Source organism: Dasypus novemcinctus, chromosome 13 (genome assembly GCF_030445035.2).
Source record: "Dasypus novemcinctus isolate mDasNov1 chromosome 13, mDasNov1.1.hap2, whole genome shotgun sequence".
Classification (NCBI taxonomy): Eukaryota; Metazoa; Chordata; class Mammalia; order Cingulata; family Dasypodidae; genus Dasypus; species Dasypus novemcinctus.
In genome coordinates this window covers 17,677,144-17,699,359 of record NC_080685.1, presented here as the reverse complement: position 1 = coordinate 17,699,359, position 22,216 = coordinate 17,677,144, and the positions used below count along the sequence as shown (strand labels likewise).

General features: G+C 37.9%; 1 protein-coding gene across 7 annotated transcripts in view; it reads right to left on the bottom strand.

The window, feature by feature from the left end:
* SIPA1L2 (signal induced proliferation associated 1 like 2) overlaps positions 1 to 22,216 on the bottom strand; it is a 245,073-nt gene that overhangs the window by 123,750 nt on the left and 99,107 nt on the right. The window contains exon 3 of one of the 7 annotated variants that reach the window (XM_023591318.3): positions 6,594 to 6,711. The exons of the other annotated variants lie outside the window; for them this stretch is intronic. The gene's annotated coding sequence lies outside the window, so the exon portion shown is untranslated. The remainder of the gene's footprint in view (positions 1 to 6,593; positions 6,712 to 22,216) is intronic. 7 annotated transcript variants of the gene reach the window in all.

Sequence of the window (22,216 nt, the reverse complement as noted above, 5' to 3'; positions counted from 1 at the left end):
TGTCTTGGAATAGGTCTATTTGGATTTATTCTGACTAGGGTACACTGAGCTTCTTGGACATGTAAGTTCATTTCTTTTGTGAAAGTTGGGAAATTTTCAGCTATTATTTCCTCAGATACTCTTTCTGTCCCTTTCCCTTCTCTTCTCCTTCTGGAACTCCCATTACACATGTGTTGCTACATTTCATGTTATCATTCAATTCCCTGAGGCCCTGCTCAATTTTTCCCCATTCTTCTCTCTCGCTCTTCTTCTCTCTTTAAATTCAGCTGTTCTGTCTTCTGTTTCACTTATTCTTTCCTCTATCATTTAGAGTCTACTGTTGTATGCCTCTAATGTGTTTCTGACCTCAACTATTGTGTCTTTCATTCCTGTGAACTCTGTTATTTTGCTATTCAGGCTTTCAAATTCTTCCTTGTGTTTATTTAGTGTCTTCTTGATATCTTTTATCTCTTTAGCCAAATTGTCTTTCAACTCATCAATTTTATTTTGTCAATTTGTATGAATCTCGTTTATTTTTTGCCTCAAATCATAAGTCTCATCTGGGTCTTTTGCTGTATTCCTTTATTTGTATCATTTCTTCTATTTTCTTAGTATGTTTTGTAATTTTTTGCTGATGTCTTGGCATCTGATTAGGATGGTGAGTTTACTCAGATGCTCATTTTCTCTCTTGTGTAGGGATTTAGTGGGGGAAGGCTGTGCATTACTGCTCTTCTTTGATTCTTGGTTCAACCTGTTATGGGTCTTCAGGATTGCCCCTGATAGTTGTTCAAACCTGGGCCCTGGGCCCAGTAACAGGTTGCAGACCCAATTCCAAGGGCCTTGGGGAGGGAGGCTGGAAAGGCTGGAAAAAGCCGCTCTTACGTATTTACTTTTAATTTCCTCTTGTCCACTTCCTTGGTTGGCCAGCAGATGGTACTCTTTGGCAGCTCTTTCAGTTCAAAGCGTGGTGGAAAAGTTTTCACTGCAACAGGGACCTGATTAATGTGGCAGAGGATCCTGCCTGAAGGCTGAACCTCATAATTAAAATTTTCTCAGAGGCTGTTAACTTTTGCTTGCAATCCCCTCTCTTTTTCTGGGTAGGAAACAATTCCACTCCCTTCTGCATCCTAAACAACTAGTCTTAGTGTTACAACCCAACTCCTGAAGGGCACAAGTTGGGGAGGCTGCAAGAACAAAGAACGTACTGGGTAGAGAATCTGATATAAGCTTTATTGGGACTTATGAACAGAAGTGACTTCTTTGATGGCAGCTGGTTAAAGAGTGAATGAAGGTAGTGCTCTGCAAAGAGATGAGAAAATGTGGGGCGAGATATAAGGGATTTCAGAATAAGGATGTTCCATAGGGTATGAGAACAGAGTCAGGTGCTAGAGTCAGGTGAAGAGTACACATGGGGTGTGGTGATGTTTTCACTATGCTTGCTCTTAGGAAGGATGTTTACCAAGGTCATTTACTGCTTTGGGAAGATCATAGTTTACTATGATAACATCTATACATTCTCTTCCCTCTGGGAGGGTTGTTACCTTTAACTTATGTCTAGGTCACTTAGGCTGCTATAGGCTGAAGACTTGGGGAGGAGAGAGGCTGGGCCCCATTCCTGCTCAGTAAGGAGGGTGATTCGAGGGGTCGGATAGCTTTAGTCCCTTGCGGGCTCCCAGGTCAAACAGTGGCACAGCCCCTCCTGGCCTGGAAGGTCTTCTGGGATTCAGCTGATGAAATCTGTGGGTCAAAAGCGGAATCTTGGGAAGTGGGTATAGTTCAGTGGTTGAGCACCTGCTTCCCACATATGAGGTGCAATGTCCAATCCTTGGTGCCTACTTAAAAACAAAACAAAACAAAACAAAAAACAGCTAAGTCAGACTTAGACTATGTCCCTCTCTCTCCTGTTTTCCTGGGGAGGCAGATTCCTGTGGTTCACCTTAGTCTATAGCTGGCCTGAGGCTGGAGAACTCAAAATTATCTATAGGGTGGGGAAGGGTGTGGGCAGCTGCAACAGCAGGCTTTAACTCAGAGTTTTGCTGAGGAGCTTCTTTTCCTTTGCCCCCTCTCTTCCCGTGATCTCAGCCTTCTCCTGCCTTCCAATACCTTAGAACATTTTTTTCCCAAGGCGTGTGTTTCTACCTATCTTCTTACTATTTTTCTGGGAGAGGAGAGTCCAGTGTCTTTCTAGTCTACCACTTCCCAGAAATGTCAAACTACCCAAGTCCTTTTAATAACAGGTAGTAGTAATATAGGGTTACCTTGAACAGAAAATTCAACAACTATTTCACTCTGAAAAGAGAGCTTTCCACCCTACTTCCCTACTAGCCAAATGAGATGATTACACAGCCAAGTCTTTTAATTGTAGAGAAGTAAATGAATGCCATACTTTATCTTTTAATTATCTCAGCAGCTTAATTCATTAGACTAAAGGACCATTCACAAACATGGTCAAGTAATAAGGTGGCCTAAATACTGCTACCAGTTTCTGTCTTCCTCTGAGCTGAGCACAACAGCTGATTGTCTGCAGAGCTCCAGTTTTCTTTAGGTGGCATGCTGCCAGCTTCCTGGGGATCTGAATGTGTGACCATGAATGGTACCATTCCAAAACAGAATGGCAAATGGAAACCATACAATCAGAGGACCTGGTCAAAAGGATACCTTGGCTTCATGCTATAGTTAAAGATGAGCCTCTATCAGAGGCCCCATGTATCTTTTTTTTAATGAACAGCTGTCCTTCCTCTCTGTGGTTTTACATCATTTTGTCATTCTAACAGATTGTAAAAAATTGGTTTTGATAGTTATAAGCTTGCAACTATAGAGCTCTCAAAAGAAGAGTCTGTGGTATGTTTCCTTAAAAAGCAAATGTGCTGTGTAATGAATTATTAAGAAAGCACAGGATAGAACAGATCCTCATTGTATGTACACAAGATGGGACCACATTACCACTTAATTCTAACAAAGAGTACATTATATTACTACTTCCCTAACCTAATGGTTAAATGAACTCACACTTCTAATATGGTTGGTTAAGAAAAATTAAACATCAAAGAATATTTAAGTTATTAAATTACTCCCCTGGGAGTTTATAAAGTGAAAAGACTAATATTCTAAAGGCCTGTAACCTTATCAGCAACATGAATATTTCTTCCAGTTCATTCCCCAAACCTATATTCTGACCATTTGTGGGGAAAGGGAAGAGTTAGTGTTTCACTTAGAATGATCATTAATTAAAATGGATCCCTTGTTTCTAAACAGAATTCTTTCCTTTCTTTAAGTCGTTTTTAATATCAAGGGCAATGCCCTTTCCTCCTTTCAGTTTCTAATTATGTTTACACATCATCATATTCTATGGCTCTTACTCCCCAATAAAAATTTAAAGTTGTCACCAGCATTCTGAGGGCACATGGAAAAACTACATATAAACCTGTGTGACCTCCAGGTAGTGGGGTGACCTCAAGAGAGGAAGAGCTAGGGGATGAAGCAACTGACAGCTGAAAGAGAAAGAATTTTAGAGCTTGAAAGAGCAATCTGTTATCATGCTAATGGTCTTGGTAATAACTTTTAAAGGACAGAAGAGAAATGAAGAAAATGTGATATTTAAGCAGAATTGTCTTCAAATAGAATGTTTTTCAAAGTTTTCCATGAGATATCAGTGAGTCTTTAAGACTAATATTGTAGTTATAATTGAGCCACTTATCAGGATTGCAGCTGAAGCAAATGGATTGAAAACCACAAAATGCACAAATTATGAGTCCCATTCAAGGAAAAAAATGGTTAAAATTATACAGCAGATTTGTAATAAAAGTATAATTGCAGTAAAAATGTTAATTTTTCATACCAAAATTTCATCAGCTCTAATACTAACATGTATTAATATAATTGAGTAGGGAATAAAAAGAGGAACAAATTGTACCCACATTTTTACCCTGTTTCTGTGACCAGGAAGTCAATGAAAGAGCTGAGGTATTCCTTGTTCACACTTGAGGTCGGTCATATGAAATGCATTTATCGTAAGACTCACTATGTTCAGGTACATTCTGGCTGGTATGAAATGAAGTTCTGACTAAATAGCTATAAAACAATTCATTAACTCACATATATATTAGACTACTAAAATAAAGGGTATTAGGCAATTTGATAAAAGGGCTATTAAAAAATAATGGTTATAAATGCATACAGAACTTCAATAACAGATAACTTCTTGACTGATCTAGACATGAAAATTAATTCTTAGACATTTATCTTAAATATCAGGGCAGTGCCAAAGATAAATATTTTTAGACCTGGGTAGAATTCTCTACTTTCGGATTTTATGACATAGAGGTAACCTAATGATTTGTGAAGGGGGAAAAACTCTTCTTGGTGGAGAGTTCGCATTGGTGTTAGAACAACTCATTTTTCAAAGTTCCCCACACTGCTATTTGAAAATATGTCTCAAGTAATTTCTCTAGAAAGGTTGATTCCCATGTTGTAGTTAAGGATTTTTTCATCAGTGGAGCTGGACTCCAGTAAAGAGGAGTACCTGAAGGATTAGATGTCTACTAGAATCCTATATTATGACTACTTGATACTGATTTTGACCCATGGTGAATAAATGGGTAAAAAATCAGAGGTTTATTAGATGGAGTTCTTAGATTTTATAAGTGAAGCAGCTGTTAGCTCTATGAGAGTGGAGTCCAGGTCCCCCCTTACTGCTTATATCCCAGCTCCCAGAATTGTATCCAAAACTTTGTTAGCATTGACTGATGGACTTATATCCTTTCATCCAAACTGAAATGGTTGGAGACCAAAGTATGCCAAAGTACTGCAGTAAATGCTGTGGCCTCGCCCTCATGAACACATGAATAATGATTATTGTGCTATTAGGACACAATGATTGTTGATTCAATCTATCTCTTCCCATTTCTGGCTCCTCCTCCTGAGATCTTTAAATGCTAGTGTTTCTAGGGCTCATCCTGGGTTGCCCTCTCCTTTAATTCTATATACATTTCCTATGCAACCTTCCAGCTTTATATGTCATCTCTAAGCTGATGACTCTTTAATCTCAATCAAGAAGATGTTTCAAAAAAAAAAAGAAGATGTTTCACATACAATATATCCAAGTTGAGTTATAGGTTAGGTCCTCCAGTCCATCCCCTGTACCAAACCTATTCCTCTTCTTAGTTCAATGAATGGTTCCAATATCCACCAAACACTTAGTGCTAATCCTATCTTCTCCTCACACTCCAGATCCAACTCAAGTCCCATCAATTTTACCTTCTAAATGTTTTCCAAATTGTTCCATCTCTCTATCCCCATTGCCACCACCATAGTTCTGACCACTGTCATATTTTTCCTAGATTATCGTAAAAGCTTCTTAATAGCACCACCTTTCAAACATTTTTCCATACCACAGCCAGAATGCAAATATCTTAACATCACTACCCTGTTTAAAATCTTTCAACGGCCCCCCATTTCCCTCAGAATAAAGTCAGAGTGCTTCAAGGCAGCATAGGTCACTCGTGATTTGGTCCCTGAGTACCTCAGTGCCTGCCCAGCCTCCTGTCTAGTTGCTAGAACTCCACACTACATTTACACCCAGCCCAAACACTCTTCAAGGTCCCTTTAGGTCTACCTTGTTAGCAGGTGTTATCAATCACATCTCTGCTCAGATTTCAGGTTCTCTGGAATTCGCCTGAAGTCTTAACATTGGTTCTGAGTGATCTTACTTTGGGCACCCATAGCACTCTACAATTCTTTTCCTTATCATACATTATTCTACATTTTTATACTAGCCTGTTTACTTGCTGCTTTCCTCTTCCAAATACTAAGTACAATGACAATACAGAAATCTCTATGCATACGTGTTATCAGCAGATAGTTAAACTCTATCACATATTAGCAGAGACCCTGATAAAGTTATTTCTACTCTCTGAGCCTCAGTTTCCCCATCTCTAAAATGGGAATAATTACATATATGTGAAAGGATTATTTTAAAGTTTCAACGAGTGCTTATCTCCACATTTTTTATACTGAAAGTTCTACAAGTATTAGCCTAAAATTAATTACTACATGAAGATGTATTGATAAACTAATGGGCTTGAAATTGAGCAAATAAAATAAGCGAGACACCCAACTTTTCCAGAGGAGCTCAGTAAAAGAAAGAGTCTTGTTGACAAAATATAATGTGATAATTGCTATCATTGATTTACGTACAAACAATAAGAGGAACACAAAGCAATAACTGGCTTGTGACATCTAAGCAGAGGCAAACAGAAGTTTTCAGAAGGTTAAGACCCAAAACAATCTCTAGTCAGGTATTCCTTTCTTCCCAACTACAACCACTAATTACAATTATTTTAGAGACTTCACTGTATTGTACTAGTTTATTTTGGAGTTTTCTATGTGTCAATAGAAAACAGGAAGCAATTCCTGGTAGTAAACTGCTTTCACATATCCATCCACCAATGTATTTTTATGAGAAAAGCAGAATGAATAAAGAGCCATTTTGTTAAATGGAGTATTTTGATCATAGGAAATGATAGAACAAAGACAGAAAGACAGTTTGTGGGTATTGATCATTTCCCATGATATCACTTAAATCAGAAAGAGATAAAAAGACAATCATTGGCTACCTTTCTTCAGGAGGTTATTAGTTAATATGTTTTCCCAGCAATGTAGTCACTGGATCACAGACCACGCTGTAGGAAGTTGGATTTTTCCAATTAATAGTTTAAAGTGAAGCATTTGTGTCTGAGGAAAACATAGGAAAAGAAGAAGAGAATTTCTATTTAATGCCAATTAGTAGACTATACTTACGTTATTTTCATTAAAAAAATAATAGAAAATAATACGTTCTATTCTTCCAATATTTATTGACAATGGGTGGCAAAGAAAGGAACCTGGGCACTTTATAATCAAAACTTCACAGGCTGGAGCCTTAAAAATACCATAGGCATCCTTCCTTCCTATTGTTTACCCCAAAGACAAACAATCTTCTCACTCTTTTCCCATTATTATTTTCCATTGAATTTACAGTGAAAAACTCTTGCAGATCAATTTGTACTATACAGCTCAACAAAACTAAAATCAATCAATACCACTGAAATCTGTAATAAACAGTACTAGGCAGCTAGCATCAATGTGTTCTTGATTAAAATACAAGTAAATCCTAGTGCCATCAAACCTGAACATACTTCTTTTCAATTCACCATAAAGGACATGAAAGGAAAACTCTGCCAATCCAACCAACAATTATTTCATTTTTTTAAAAAACAGTAATTTTAGTAGCAAATACACAGACTCCATTCACAAATTCACACACACCCAAGGCCATATATAGTTTCCATTCCAATATATTGAATTTTTTTGAACAATTGTATGATATTTACTATCTGATATAAAAAACCTCTTGCTACATCAGTTTTTATAAAGTATTCAATTCTATTAAGTATTGTACTAGATGGTGTGGGTGGGTTTGGGGGAGCACTAAATGTGAGAAAGGGTTGTGGGAAGATGGTGAGTAAACAGTTCCAGGATTCAGTCCTTCCACCAGAACTACTAAATAGGCAGAACTGTCTGAAACCACTATTTTGGCTAGTAGAACAATGCACAACATCCAGGGAAGAGCAGAAACAAGAGGCCGGTTAATACAGTAAAACCAATAAATTGCTCTCCCAAGTTGTGGTTATGGGCGTCCAGCCGCACTGTCAAAGCAGGCCACTGCGCGATTCGGCCCCTGGCTACCTCTCTGGCAAAAGGGGCATAAAAATCCTCTTTCCCAAGACCAGGGGTGGGCAAAGCCAATCACTGAGCACCACTTCTGATTAGTGTTTAGACAGCTGGGGTACTGGCTCTGTGGGGGTTATTGTTTCAACCTGCCCCAGACAAATGTAACAGGAGAAGAGACTTAAAGATGGGACAGTGAAGAAGATAAAGATACAATGCTTTCTCAGGGCTATGGGGGACAAGATCATGGGCTGAAATTGCTGGGCAGGTCAAGAAAGTTCTGCTTCGGGGAGGCATGAAAGAAGTTCTGGCACCCTTCACGATCCTGTTCCCCGGGCTGTTGGTAGGCAGCCCTTTCCTGGGTCTCTGGCCCTCTCTTCCCAGGGGAAGGCCTGACTTGCAAACTTCTTTCTGACAATGGCCCCCTCTCAGAAATTGCCCTCTAGGTGAAAGCAGCTTGAGGCAAGTAAAGAAAGTGTTGAGGCTGACAGCAAGGAGCAAAGGCTTGCTTGCTTTAAATACAACACCCAGGAGAAGGAGGTCTGTCTTCTGTGAAACAGAGAAAGTATTCAGACTCCTATAGCCAGGGGAACTCCAAAACAACTAACAAGCCCAAGCCAAGCACAAGACACACAGCCAGAAAAGACAGCGAGAACCCTGCACACTGTGTTCACCTTGGGCAGACCTTCCTGATAGGAGGGCTGAAGCTCAAGAGAATCGCTGTCTTATCACCAGCTGGTCACAAAATCAAGAGAAAGACAGCCCAGGGAATAAATTCCAGGGCGAATATTCTAAAATATTAAAATGTACATAGGGAAGTGGATGTGGTTCAAGCAGCTGGGTACCCTCCCCCACACAGGAGGTCCCAGGTTCAGTTCCCAGTGCCTCCTAAAGAAGACAGCGAGCTGATGCGGCAAGTTGATGCAACAAGATGATGCAGCAAGATGATGCAACAAAGAGGCACAGTGAGGAACAATGAGAGACACAAGCAGGGAGTAGAGGTGGCTCAAGTGGTTGGGTGTCTCCCTCCCACATGGGAGGTCCTGGGTTCAGTTCCCAGTACCTCCTAAAAGGAAGACAAACAGAGAGCAGACAGCAAGTGTAAACAACTGGGGGGGGGGGAATAAATAAAATAAATCTTTTTTTAAAAAATGTACATGTGCAACAAGCATACAAGACAAATTAACTGGAAATAACGGCTTATCCAAAGGAAGAGGATAAAAATCCAGGAAACATCAATGAAGAAGACCAGAATGTGGACATACCAAAGACTTTAAAAAATTGATCATAAAAATATTCATGATACTAAAGGAAAATTCAGAGAAAGAACTAAAGGACATTAGGAAAACAATGAATGAGCAATGTAAGAATCTTGGTAAAGCGGTCAAAATTTTAAAAAGGAATCAAAAAGAACTGTTAGAGTTGAAGACTACAATAACTGAAATTAAACTTTCCCAGGATGGTTTCAACAGCATATTGGAGCTGGAAGAAGAAAGAATCAGCAAAGTCAAAGACTAAATGACTGAAATGAGTCAGGCTGAGGAGCAGAAAGAAAAAAGTATCATAAAAAGCAAAAACAGCCTAAGACACCTGTGGGATACCATCAAGAGCTCAAGAACATCAGGGTGTAGTTAGACTAAAAGAATGTCACGCTAAAAAATTTTGTGCTGTGCTCTTAGCTCATATTAGCAAAAATAAAGAAACTGTGGACCTTCTATCCATGTTCTAGTTGCTGAGATTTTAAAAAACACAAATTTATAAAATTGGAGAGTAGCAGGAGACATTGCTGTAATAGAGAATAAGACATCACAACATCCTTCTCTTCTGAACAAGAAGGAAGAGAGTTACAAATTTTACTTTTATTCCCAAAGAGGGAAGTAACATGTTTGTCAACTTTAGTCAATAGAAAAAGCAAGCCACATAAGAACAGAGGCAAATCATACAAGGCCCAGGTTATACTATTGAGCCTTGCCCTGCCTATTGCAGGGTAGTATGTCAAAAGCACAGTGAAACCTCATTTCACCATCAACCTAGGTGATCTGGGAAAGAATTGCTCTTTCCCAGACTTCAGTATGAGTAGTCACTGGTGAGTAACACAGTTCTATTATTGACCCTTTGTCACTAAAGGTGAACCAACCTGCTTTTCCTGTATTCTTTCCTGTATAACCAGAACTCTCATCGTCTCTGGGGAAAGAAAACCTTAACATTTACCCTACTCCCATTCACAGCCCCCTTCAAATTTTAGATTTTTTTTAAAGCACAGGTTTTAGTCCCCCCATAGAAGTGCAACGAGACTTAAAAACAACTTCTTAAAACACAGGAACAGATTCTTGAGCAAAAAGTTAAGTATTTTTTCTCTCTAAGAAAGAAGTTTACAAGTTTGGGGTGGTTTTGAACAGTGGTTCCTAAACCTGATATATGTTTTCAAAATCACTTGGGAGATATTTATACCTTGATTCCTGGACTCTAGTTGCAGAGATACTGGTTCAGAAGTTCTGAACTGAGGCCTGAAATCTAGAGCTTTAAAAGCTCCACCAGATGATTCTCATGCACCACAGGATTGGAAGCTACTGGTTTAAAGACAATTCTAAAATGTGAAAGGGTTAAATGGATGTTTCAAAAATCTCATTCCCCACTGTCTCAGTACTGAAATATCTGCTATTCAGATTAAACAGCTGAATTTAATCAGTGTTTTTTAGTTTTGAAGAAAAGATGCAAAATCTGAAAGTGGGAATGCTCTAGTTCAAAAATCACTAGAAATTTCTACTCTGGCAATGCTAAAGGGAAATCCACTGATAAAGATAGAAGACTGAATTAGATGACCCGGGTTTGCTGTGCTGTCAAGATATACTCCAAATTGCAACATTTATAGAGCACTTATCTTTCTACATGCCAGGCAATTTTCAAAGTGCTTTTCAAGGATTAACTACCAATAACCTTATGTGGTAGGAACTATTACTATCACTATCGCCACCTTAAAGGAGAACTTCTCAATTGCCCCAATATGGCATTTAAAGCTCTTCACAAACTTAGTTCCATCACTGTCTCCCAAATATACTAGCCCTACCACTCCCACCTCTCTATCTATCTTCTTGGAGTTCCCTCTCTGGAAGGTCCCTAGATTCCTTAACTATAACTTCTACATAATATTAAGAACAAAGATACTGGCATTAGACCTAAGTTCAAAGGCAGGCTTAACCATTTAGTCACTGTGTTTCCCTGGGCAAGTTTTTTAAACTCCCAGGATATAAGTTCCATCTTCTATATACTAAGTTTTAATTATTTATTCAACAATATTTGCTGAATGCTGACTACATTTCAGAAGCTATTCTAGGATTGAGGATATGGTAATGAACAAAATACTAAAAAGAAAAGGTCCTGCTTTCACAGAGCTTGTATTCTAGCAGATGACGACATGTAATACAGAAGAACAAATAAATATATAACGTATCAAATGTGAGAGCTAGAGGGACAGGGTAAGAAAGGTATGGGGCATTTAGGTGTGGGTAGGAGTGTTAGAGGGGAAGGATAGCTAAAGGAAAAGACCTGGAGTGAAGACAGGAGCCACACAGAGAGAGCAGGAAGGGCAGGAGGGAGCTCCAATCAGGGAAAACAAAGACCCAATTTGGAAGCATGCTTGGAATATGCAATAACCAGCAAGGATACCAGGAAATGGTTTAGAAGGGTAGCAGGGCTAAATCAAAGAGAGCCTGATGGGCCATGAAAAGGCTTTGGCTTTTATTGTGAAAGGTTCTGCTCAGAGGAGGGAAAGGTGCTGACTTAGGATTCCACATTCACCCTGTGTGCTGTGATGAGAATGGGTGTAGCGGGCAAAGATAGTTGCAGGGATAGTGATAAGACCACTGCAATAATCTAGGCAAGAGAAGATGATGGGGTCTTGGGCTAAGGTGGGAGTTATGGAGATGGAGAGAAGTGGAGATTCTGGATGGTAGAATCTGGAATCAGAAGAGAAGGTGGAACTGGCAGTATAAGGTGATAACTGGGCTGAGGAGGATGAAAGAAAGAGAAAAAGTCAAGGATGACTAGAGGATTTTTGGTCTGAGTAACTGGTAGAATGAAGCTGACATTTATTAATGAAGACAATTAGGAGAAAGAGTTTTTTTACTGTTAAGTAAATAATGTATGTAAAACACTTAACGCAATGCCTGAAACACACAAACTTGATAAATATTAAAAGTTACATTTTAATACTTATCAAGTTATACTGTCATCATTCCAGGTCAAACCTTGAATTCTCTGGCTCTAGCTCACAATGATCACTCCTGATTGTACACTGTTATTTGTTCTATTCATTTGGCACCTAATAAATATTGGCTTTCTATGTGTGTGCTATCTTCACAGGAGCTGGAGGTATGGACAGTAAATTTAGTTTCCAAAACTGTAAAGCACATCCCATAATACTTTTAAAAATTAACCAAAATGTTAGGGAAGGGAAGCAGATGTGGCTCAAGCCCTTGGGTGCCTGCCTACCACATGGGAAGCCCTGGGTTTGGTTCCCCATGCCTCCTAAAGAAAACGAACAATTACTAAGAGCATTCTAAAGCAGCTTCAAGGGAAGCTGAGCCAATCTTTTCCTTTTTTTAAGCTCTATTAATACAGAGAATAATAAATGATAAAAACTATGGGTACTGTATATACTGCTGTTCTGTTGCCAGTTCAGGTCTCCCATGCTAGAAAAATGAAAAGACAAACATGTTTTCCTGGTCATTTTCAAAATCAGACTAACAAAACCAGACCAATGTGGAACACCAAACATGGTATTGTTTTGTGTGCAATATATTAGCAGATCCTGGAAGCTTTAATTTGGTTTCATTACATTTCCAATACAGGCATGCATCAGTTCATCTTCTTTTTTCCCATAGTTAGGAAAGTTTTGGTAGTTTTCAAAGTAATTAGAACCCTGAAACACATAAACTGTAAAAGGGTTCTCATCTTTGAAGTTAGTTTTCTAACTAAATACCTCTGTTACGCTATAATTATTTGCTAGTCATTATAAAATTAAAAATCATTTTAAGTAAATTTTTAAAAAAAAATTGTTTCTTGCTAATTATTGTAAACTAATTAGAGTTTATGATTACCTTCAAGAAATCTGCAGTCATCGCTTTAGAGCTCTGTTACCCAGTGGTCCTAAGTTTCAATTCCAGAAGGGAAAAAAATTATGAGAAAGAGGGTCTAAGGCAAACGAAATAAAAATTATCATGACTTTGAAAAAATCTGATTTCCTAAAGATCTTCACAGACAACTGTCCAGAGTGATGGCATATAAAAACCTTATTGTCCCCTACATTTTTGATGTAACTTTTATGTAATCCAAAACGTCTTTAAGAATAAAGAAAAAAAAGCTATATTGTCCCACGGACCTGACAGTACAAACTTTGTTCTACTAGACACTAACTTTATGACTTTCAGTGTTTTACTTAATATTTCTGAGCCTCAATTTTCAAATTTCATAAGACTTGCAGCATTGTTTTGAAGATTAAAGATAAGCTCTATAAAATGTATAGCACAGAGATGATGACATAATCAGTGGCTACTATTGGTATCATCGATTATCATGATTTCTGTTGTCATTGTTTTAATGATGGGAAAATTTACTTCTGCTCATAGACCCAGGCCTAGTCTTCAAGCCAGGCAGCCCACAGCAGCTCACATCAATATGCTTTCCAGTGGCAAGTTTGTATAGCTCAAGAACATGGGATTAATGATAATAATAAAGCAGATGTTTTTCCATGTTAAAAAAAAAAGACAATGAACAAGATAGCGAGCTGATGCAAGGGACTGGTGCAGCAAGCAGACACAACAAGATGGTGATACAAAGATGACAATGCAACAAGATGTTGATGCAACAAGATGATGACACAACAAGGAATAATGAGAGAAAAAACAAGCAGGGAGTGGAGGTGGCTCAAGTGATTGGGTGCCTCCTTCCCATATGGGAGGTCCCAGGTCCAGGTTCAGTTCCCGGGGCCTTTGAAAAAAAGATGAGCTGACAGCGAGCACAAAAACAATGGGGGAGCGGGGAGAAATAAATAAAATAATAAATTTTTAAAAAGTTAGGGAACTGGAATTTATGTTTTGAAATATAATTCTGAAACATAGCTGCTGTATGAACAAATATCCAGAGTTAAGATATAAGAAAATATCAGACTTCATGTCCACATTAAAAACAGTATGGTATAGTAGGACAACAGGGCACCTATTTTCACTGCAGGAGAAACAGTAGGAGGAGTTTGGTTTAACTAAAGTTCCTCAAGTAGACAAGAGAGAGGAGATTAGGGTCAACATGATACAGGTTTTTTCTGACCTATTGTGCCATTAGGTATGTCCAGGTATGATCATGAGATTCCTGAAAGAGCAGAGGGAATGGTTCACAGTTTGCAAATTCCTGCCTGTGAACCAATGCCAGGTCAGCTGACAAAGGAGAATTAGCTGAGAAGTTGTTCATTAAAAACAGAGATTTCTTAGCTACTATCCTGAGAATTCTGAATCATTAGATTGGGGGTGGAGCCCTAAGCCTGTTTTTAGCAAGTCCCTCAAGGGTTCCTAATGCTGATTCATATTTGAAACCCAAGGGCAAGAAAGTATTTAGAAATTATAATACATTACACAAGTACATGGTATAATTAAACCATTAGTTTAAAAACAGTGCTAGCAGTCATCCCTACACTACCTTCACGATCTTCCTTTAACTACCCTTGTGAAGCCGGCAGTTCTGCTCCTGGCAAGCAGACTAAAGAGCTTCGCTGGGCAATGATCCCTACAGAAAGCTGGAGTAAGGTTATCATGAGCTGACACTGGAGTCAGAGTCTGAGGTGTAGAAGGTGAATTAGAAGACGAGATAAGGTTTTTATTTAGAGTAGCCATCCTGGGGTCACTCTAAAAATTTGAGAGGTAACAGGCAAAGATGGTGGTGATGAAGCTGGTATACATATAGAAGTTCAAGAAAGGCAGAGAGGCACAAAGAGTCTGCTAGACTCTTGATAAGCAATATATAATACTTCCACAACTTCCAATTAAAGAGGAGGAAACTGAAGCTTAGAGAAAACTAAAAGAATTGTCTCAAGTCACAACTCACTAAGTGGCACAGCACAAATTCAACAGTGAATCTGCTATATCCAAATCTGTAGAGTCTGCTAGACTCTTGATAAGCAATATATAATACTTCCACAACTTCCAATTAAAGAGGAGGAAACTGAAGCTTAGAGAAAACTAAAAGAATTGTCTCAAGTCACAACTCACTAAGTGGCACAGCACAAATTCAACAGTGAATCTGCTATATCCAAATCTGTACTCTCGCCAAAGAACATATTTAAAAAGTACTAAGCACACAGTTGATGTGCAATAGATATTTTAATAAGAAAATAATAGTTATTTTGTAGTGCTCAGTATCAAAGACTTCACTCAATGCTTGTATTTTCTCTTATCCTCCCAACCAATCTGTGAGGTAGTTACTGGTATTACAGCCATTTTACATCGGAATAACCTGAGGCCCACCTTGCTTACACAGGATAAGAGACAGGTCCTGGACTCAAACTCAGGTCTGCCCGTGTACAAAATCCACAGCATATTACCACCCCACATACCCAAAAAAGCATGGTCTAAACATGCAAGGTCTATTCAAGACTGGCAGGGAGCAAAGGGTGAGAGTGAGTGACCGGGAACTGCATTTCAGAATGCTGAACAGGAGGCGGGTAGCTTCAACAGCACAACCAGGATGCCCACTGATACCAGATGCCTCTACTGAGCTAGAATATTACCAACATGAGAGATGCTAGTTATATCAAAAGGCAGAGTGTCCTTTGAATGCTAGGTCTTTGGGAATACTCACTCATCTAATATCACATCCAGCTCTTCAGTGAATCCTCCTATTATTAATATCATTCTCTCCCAACACATATATTTCATTTTCAAAAATACATTTTTATTGAAGTATATCATTCATACCTGAACATGTGTAAATAATAAGTGTAGTAGAGACTGTGAACTTACAAAATAAACATGCATAACATCATACATGGGTCTTATACATCACCCCTCCATCAAAACCTTACACTGTTGTGAAACATTGGTTACAAACTATGCAAGAGCATCATCAAACTATTACTACTAATAATACTCCCTATTTTACATTTAATGTATTTCCCCCCCATATATTCTTAAAATATATTTTTGTTACAAAGGTTGTGAACTTACAAAACAATCATGCACAAATGTAGAATTCCCATACAACACCCCTCCACCAACACACCACACTGTCTAGAACGTTTGTTATAGATTATGAGATAATATCATCAGACACTACCACCAACCATGGTCCATAGCATACATCTGGCACACTTTTTCCAAATACCTCCATTATCAACACAGTACATCTTTGGCATTGATGCAAGAATATTATAGTATTGCTGTTAACCACCGTCTATAGGTCACACCAATAGTAGTTTTCCCATGCTTCTTCACATTCCCACCACCCTGAAATTGTGATGTACATCTGCTCTAGCATTTGTACCTCAACCACAATTCTCAACCACCTCTGGGTCTACTGTGTTGTTCAATCCCTATTCTTTCGCTTTCTTTCTTTCATTCATTCATTCATTCATTTATTTATTTATTTTAGCTTTCTTTTTATTTACATTTACTTCTCCATACTACCCTTTTCAGCCACAATCCCATTTATAAACCACCTGCTACTCACTATAATATGTTACTATCACCTCTATCCATTTCCACACTTTTACAGTCAAGTTAATTAAAATTTCTACATACAGGGAAATGGCTCAATCAATTGGGCTCCCGTCTACCATATGGGAGGCCCTGGGTTTGCATCCCAGGGCTTCCTTGTGAAGGCAAGCTGGCCGGTGCCCACACGGAGAGCTGATGCAGCAAGATGATGCAACAAAGGGAGACAAGTAGACACAGAAGAACACTCAGCGAATGGACAGAGAGAGCAGACAGCAAACAAGTCACAAGGGTGGGGGAATAAATAAATAAATCTTTAAAAAAAACACAACCTCTACATACATTAAGCATCAGCAGTTCTTCTCAACCCTCCTCTTAATCTCCTGATAACCCATACTCTTAAGTTTTAACTCCATGTATTTATTCTTCAAATTTAGTTCATATTAATGAGGTCACACAATATTTGTCCTTTTGTGTAAGGCTGGCTTCTCTTAGAATGTTTTCAAGATTCATCCATGTTATCAAATGTGTCTCAATTTCATTTTTTCTTACTGTAGCACAGTATTCCATCTTATGTATATACCACATTTTGTTTATCCATCCACTGGTTAATGGACACTTGGGCTGTTTCCATCTTTTGGCAATTGTGAATAACACCACTATGAACATCAATGTTCATGTCATAGCTTGTAGTTCTTCTGGATATATTCCTAGTAAAGGAACTGCTGGATCATATGGCAATTTTATATTTAGCTTCCTGAGGAAATGCCAAACTGTATTCTACAGAGGCTTCACCATATTACAATATTACAACAGTGAAGGAGTATCCTATTTCTAAACACATCCTCTCCAGCACTTATCATTGTCTTTTTTTAAATAATGGCCATTCTATGCAGTGTTAGATGATATCTCATTGTTTTGATTTACATTTCCCTAAAGGTAGTGACATGGAACATTTTTTCCTATTTTTTGGCCATTTGTATTTCTTCTTTGGAGAAATGTCTATTTAAGTCTTTTGCCCATTTTATAATTGGATTGCTTGCTGTTTTATTGTTGAGATGTATGATCTCTTTATACAGAATGGAAATCAAACCTTTATCAGATATGTGTTTCCGAATGTTTTCTCCCATGGAATGGGCTGCCTTTTCACCTTCTTCATGAAGTCCTTTGAATCACGGAAGTGTTTAAGTTTAAGGAGGTACCATTTATCCATGTTTTCTTTTGTTGCTCGTGCTTTTGTTGTTAAGAATACATCACCTACCACCAAGTCTTAAAGATGTTTCCCTATATTTTCTTTTAGAACCTCTATGGTGCTTTCTTTTATAGTTAGGTTTTTGATCCATTTTTGAGCTAATTTTGGTATAAGGTATGAGATAGGGGTCCTCTTTCTTTCTTTTGGCTATGGATATCCAGTTCTTCCAGCACCATTTGTTGAATAGGCTATTCTGTCCCAGCTGGGTGGGTTTGACAGGCTTGTCAAAAACCACTTAGCTACTCAGTTCCATTAGTCTAGGAGTCTATTTTTATGCCAATACCATGGTTTTTTGGTTTTTTTTTTTTACTATTAGCTAGGTAATATGATTTAAGGTCTAGAAGTCAGAGTCCTCCAACTTCACTTTTCCTTTTTAAGATATTTCTGGCTATTTGGGGCCTCTTACCCTTCCAGATAAATTTGATAACAGTGTTTTCCATTTGTTTAAAAATGGCTGGAGGAATTTTTATAGGGATTGCATTGAATCGGTATATCAATTCGGGTAGAATTGAAATCTTAATGATATTTACTCTTCCAATCCATGAGCATTGAATGCTCTTCTAATTATTTAGGTCTTTTAAAATTTCTTTCAGCAATGCATTATAGTTTTCTGAATACAAGTGCCTTACATCTTTGGTTAAGTTTATTCCTAAATATCTGATTATTTTAGTTGCTATTATAAATGGAATTTTTTTCCTAACTTCTTCCTCAGATTGCACATTACAATTTTATAAAAACACCACTGATTTTTGCATATCAATCTTGTATCCTAACACTCTACTAAAATCCTTTATTAACTCTAGCAGCTTTGTTGTAGATTTTTCGGGACTTTCTATATACAGGATCATATCATCTGCAAATAGTGGAAGTTTGACTTCTTCCTTTCCAATTTGGAGCCTTTTATTTCTTTTTCTTGCCTGACTGCTCTAGTTAGAACCTCTAGCACTATACTGAACAATAGTGGTGAGAATGGGCATCCTTGTCTTGTCTCAACAGGACAAGCTTTCAGTGTTTCACCATTTAGCACAATGTTAGCTGTGGGTTTTTCATATATGGCCTTTATCACATTTAGAAAGTTTCCTTCAATTCCAATCGTTTGTAGTGTTTTCATCAAGAAAGGATGCTGTATTTTGTCAAATGCCTTTTTTGCATCAATAGATAAGATCATTGAGATTTTTCTTCTTTGATTTATTAATGTGGTGTATTATACTGACTGATTTTCTTGTGTTGAACCACCCTTGCATGCCTGGTATAAAACCCACTTAATCATGATGAATAATTCTTTCAATGTGTTGTTGGATTCAATTAGCAATTGATTGAGGATTTTTGCATCTGTATTCATTAGAGAAATGGGTCTGTAATTTCTTTTTCCATAATATCTTTATCTGGCTTTGGTATCAGGGTGATAATGGCTTCATGGAATGAGTCTGGTAGCATTCCTCCCTGTTCAATTTTTCAGAAGAGCTTGAGTAAGAATGGTATTAAATCTTCTCTGAATGCTTGGTAGAACTCACCAGTGAAACCATCTTGTCCTGTGCTTTTCATTTTGGGGAGCTATTTGATGATTGTTTCATCTCTTTACTCATGATTGATTTGTTGAGGTCTTCTATTTCTTCTAGGGTAAGTATAGGTTGCTTGCACATTTCTAGGAATTTTTCCATTTTGTCTACATTGTCTAGTGTTTTTGGCATAAAGTTGTTCATAATGTCCTCTTATGGTCTCTCAAATTTCTGTGGGGTCAGTAGTAATGTTCCCCTTTTCCTTTTTTATTTCATTTATTTGCACCTTCTCTCTTTTTCTTAGTCAGTCTAGCTAAGGGTTACATGATTTTGTTGATCTTCTCAAAAAAAACTTTCGGTTTTGTTAATTTTTTCCATTGTTTTTTCTCTTCTCAATTTCATTTATTTCTGCTCCGATCTTTTGTTATTTCATCAATTCTATTTGCTTTGGGACTAGTTTGCTGTTCTTTTTCTAGTTCCTCCAGCTGTGTAGTTATGTCACAGATTTTAGCTCTTTCTTCTTTTTTAATGTACAGCATTGAGGGCTACATCAATGCTTACATTTGCTGCATCCCATTGGTTCTGATATGTTGTGTTTTCATTGTTATTTGTCTCCAAATATTGATTTCTCTTGAAATTTCTTCTTTGAAATTTAAGATTATTTAAGAGTGTGTTGTTTACTCTCCATATATATGTGAATTTTTCCTTTTTCTGCTGCTTATTGATTTCCAAATTTTTTCCATTATGATCAGAGAAAGTGCTGTGTATAAGTTTGATTTTGTTGAATTTTTTGAGATCTGCTTTGTGACCCATCTCTATCCTGGAGAAAGATCCATGAGCATTTGAAAAGAATGTGTATCCTGCTGTTTGGGGGTATAATGTTCTGAATATGTCTATTAGGTTTAGTTCATTCATCATTTTATTCATGCCTCCTGTTTCTTTATTGTCCTCTGCCCAAATGTTCTATCCAATGCTGAGAGTGGTGTATTCAAGTCTCCAACTACTATTGTAGAGATATCTATTTCTTTCTTCAGTTTTTCCAGTGTTTGCCTCATGTATCTTGGGGCATTCTGGTTAGGAACATATACATTTATGATTAGCTATTTCTTCCTGGTGAATCATTCCCTTTATTAATATGTAATGTCCTTCCTTGTCTCTAATAACCATTTTGCTTTTAAAGTCTATATCATCTGATATAAGTATAGCTACCCCAGCTTTTTTTTTTTTTTTTTTTTGGTTCCTGCATGCTTGGAATATCTTTTTCTAACTTTTCACTTTCAATCTATTAGAATCCTTGGTTCTAAGGTGAGTCTCTTGCAGACAGCATATCATGGCTCATATTTTCTTATCCATTCTGTCAGTTGGTATCTTTTGAGTGGGGTGTTTAATCCATTAACATTCAATGTTATTACTGTAAATGTAGTTCTTATTTCTTCCATTTTGATCCTTGCAATTTATCTGTCATTTTTTTTTCACCACTCTTTGACACTTTTAGTGACTATTATTGATACAATCATCATTTCTAGACTCTCTTCCATGTCTTTTCTTTTCAGGTTACAACACTCCCTTTAGCAAAGCTGGTCTTTCTGTTATAAACCCTCTCAGTTTCTGCTTATCTGTGAATATTCTAGTTTCGACCTCATTTTTGAAAGATAATCTTGCCATATATAAAATTCTTGGCTGGCAGTTTTTCTCTTGCTGTATCTTAAAGATATCATACCACTGCCTTTTTGCCTCCATGGTTTCTGATGAGAAATCAGCACTTAATCTTACTGGGTTTCCCTTATATGTTATGCATTGCTTTTCTCTTAGTGCTCTCAGAATTCTGTCTTTGGCATTTGACATTCTGATTAGTATGTGTCTTGGAGTTGGTCTATTCAGATTTATTTATATGGGAATACTTTGTGCTTCTTGGACACAGAAATCTATGTCCTTCAATAGGGCTGCAAAATTTTCTATCATTATTTCTTCAAATATTTGTTCTGCCCCTTTTTCCTTCTCTTCTCCTTCTGTGACACCCATGACATGTATGTTTGCACATCACTTGCTGTCCTTTAGTTCCGTGAAGCCCTGTTCAATTTTTTCCACTCTTCTCTTCATCTCTTCTTTTGTATGTTTGCTTTTGGAGGACATGTCTTCAAGCTCACTAATCCTTTCTTCTGTTTCCTCAAATTTGCTGTTATATGCCTCCAGTGTATTTTTAATTTCATTTATTGCACCTTTCATTCTGCTATTTTTGTATGTATGCTTTCAAATTCTTCTTTGTGCTCCTTCAGTGTCTTCTTAATATCCTTAATCTCTTTAGCTATCTCATTGAATTTATTAAGATTTGTTTGAACATATATGATTAGTTGTCTCAACTTCTTTATGTCATTTGGAGGCTTATCTTGTTTCTTTAACTTCGTCATATCTTTCTGTTTCTTGGTATAGATTATAATTTTTTGTTGGTGTTTTCACATCTGGCTTGCTAGACATATTTAGTCTGTGTGCAGTTTTTCCTTCAGTTTAGGACTATCTTGTCTTTTCTTCCTTGTTCATTGTGTAGTAGGAGTCGAGGATGTAGTTGGTGCCATAAGCTATGAAGGCTGAAGCTGCCCACATTGCCCCAGGAATTGATGAAGCTTCTCCCACCTTCCTCCTCTGTCAGGGTAAGGGACAGACCTGCTGCCATGTATAATAATCCAAGTTAGGCAGGACAAGACTATCTGTAGTTGCCCGGAGAAAATGATGAAGCTTCATGGCCCTTTCTCCCCTACCATGGGCAGGGATGGAGCTATAGTTGTAGGCAGCAGTCTATGCTGTGTAGGTCCAAAATGATCAAAGTTACCCAGGTAAGGTGACATAGCATCAGACTCCCTCCCTGCCGGGGGTAGGAATGGACCCTTTGGAGTACCCAACAATCTAATCTATGTGGGCCAAATATGCCTGCATTTGACCTGAGAGGCTAAGGGACTACTGTCCCTTCTGCCCTTTAGGGGGTAGGAACAGAACCACCAATGCCCAACAGTTCAGTCTCTGTAGGCTGAAAGTACCCGCCATTTCCCGGAGAGGCTAAGGAACACCAGCCCCCTTCTTCCTAC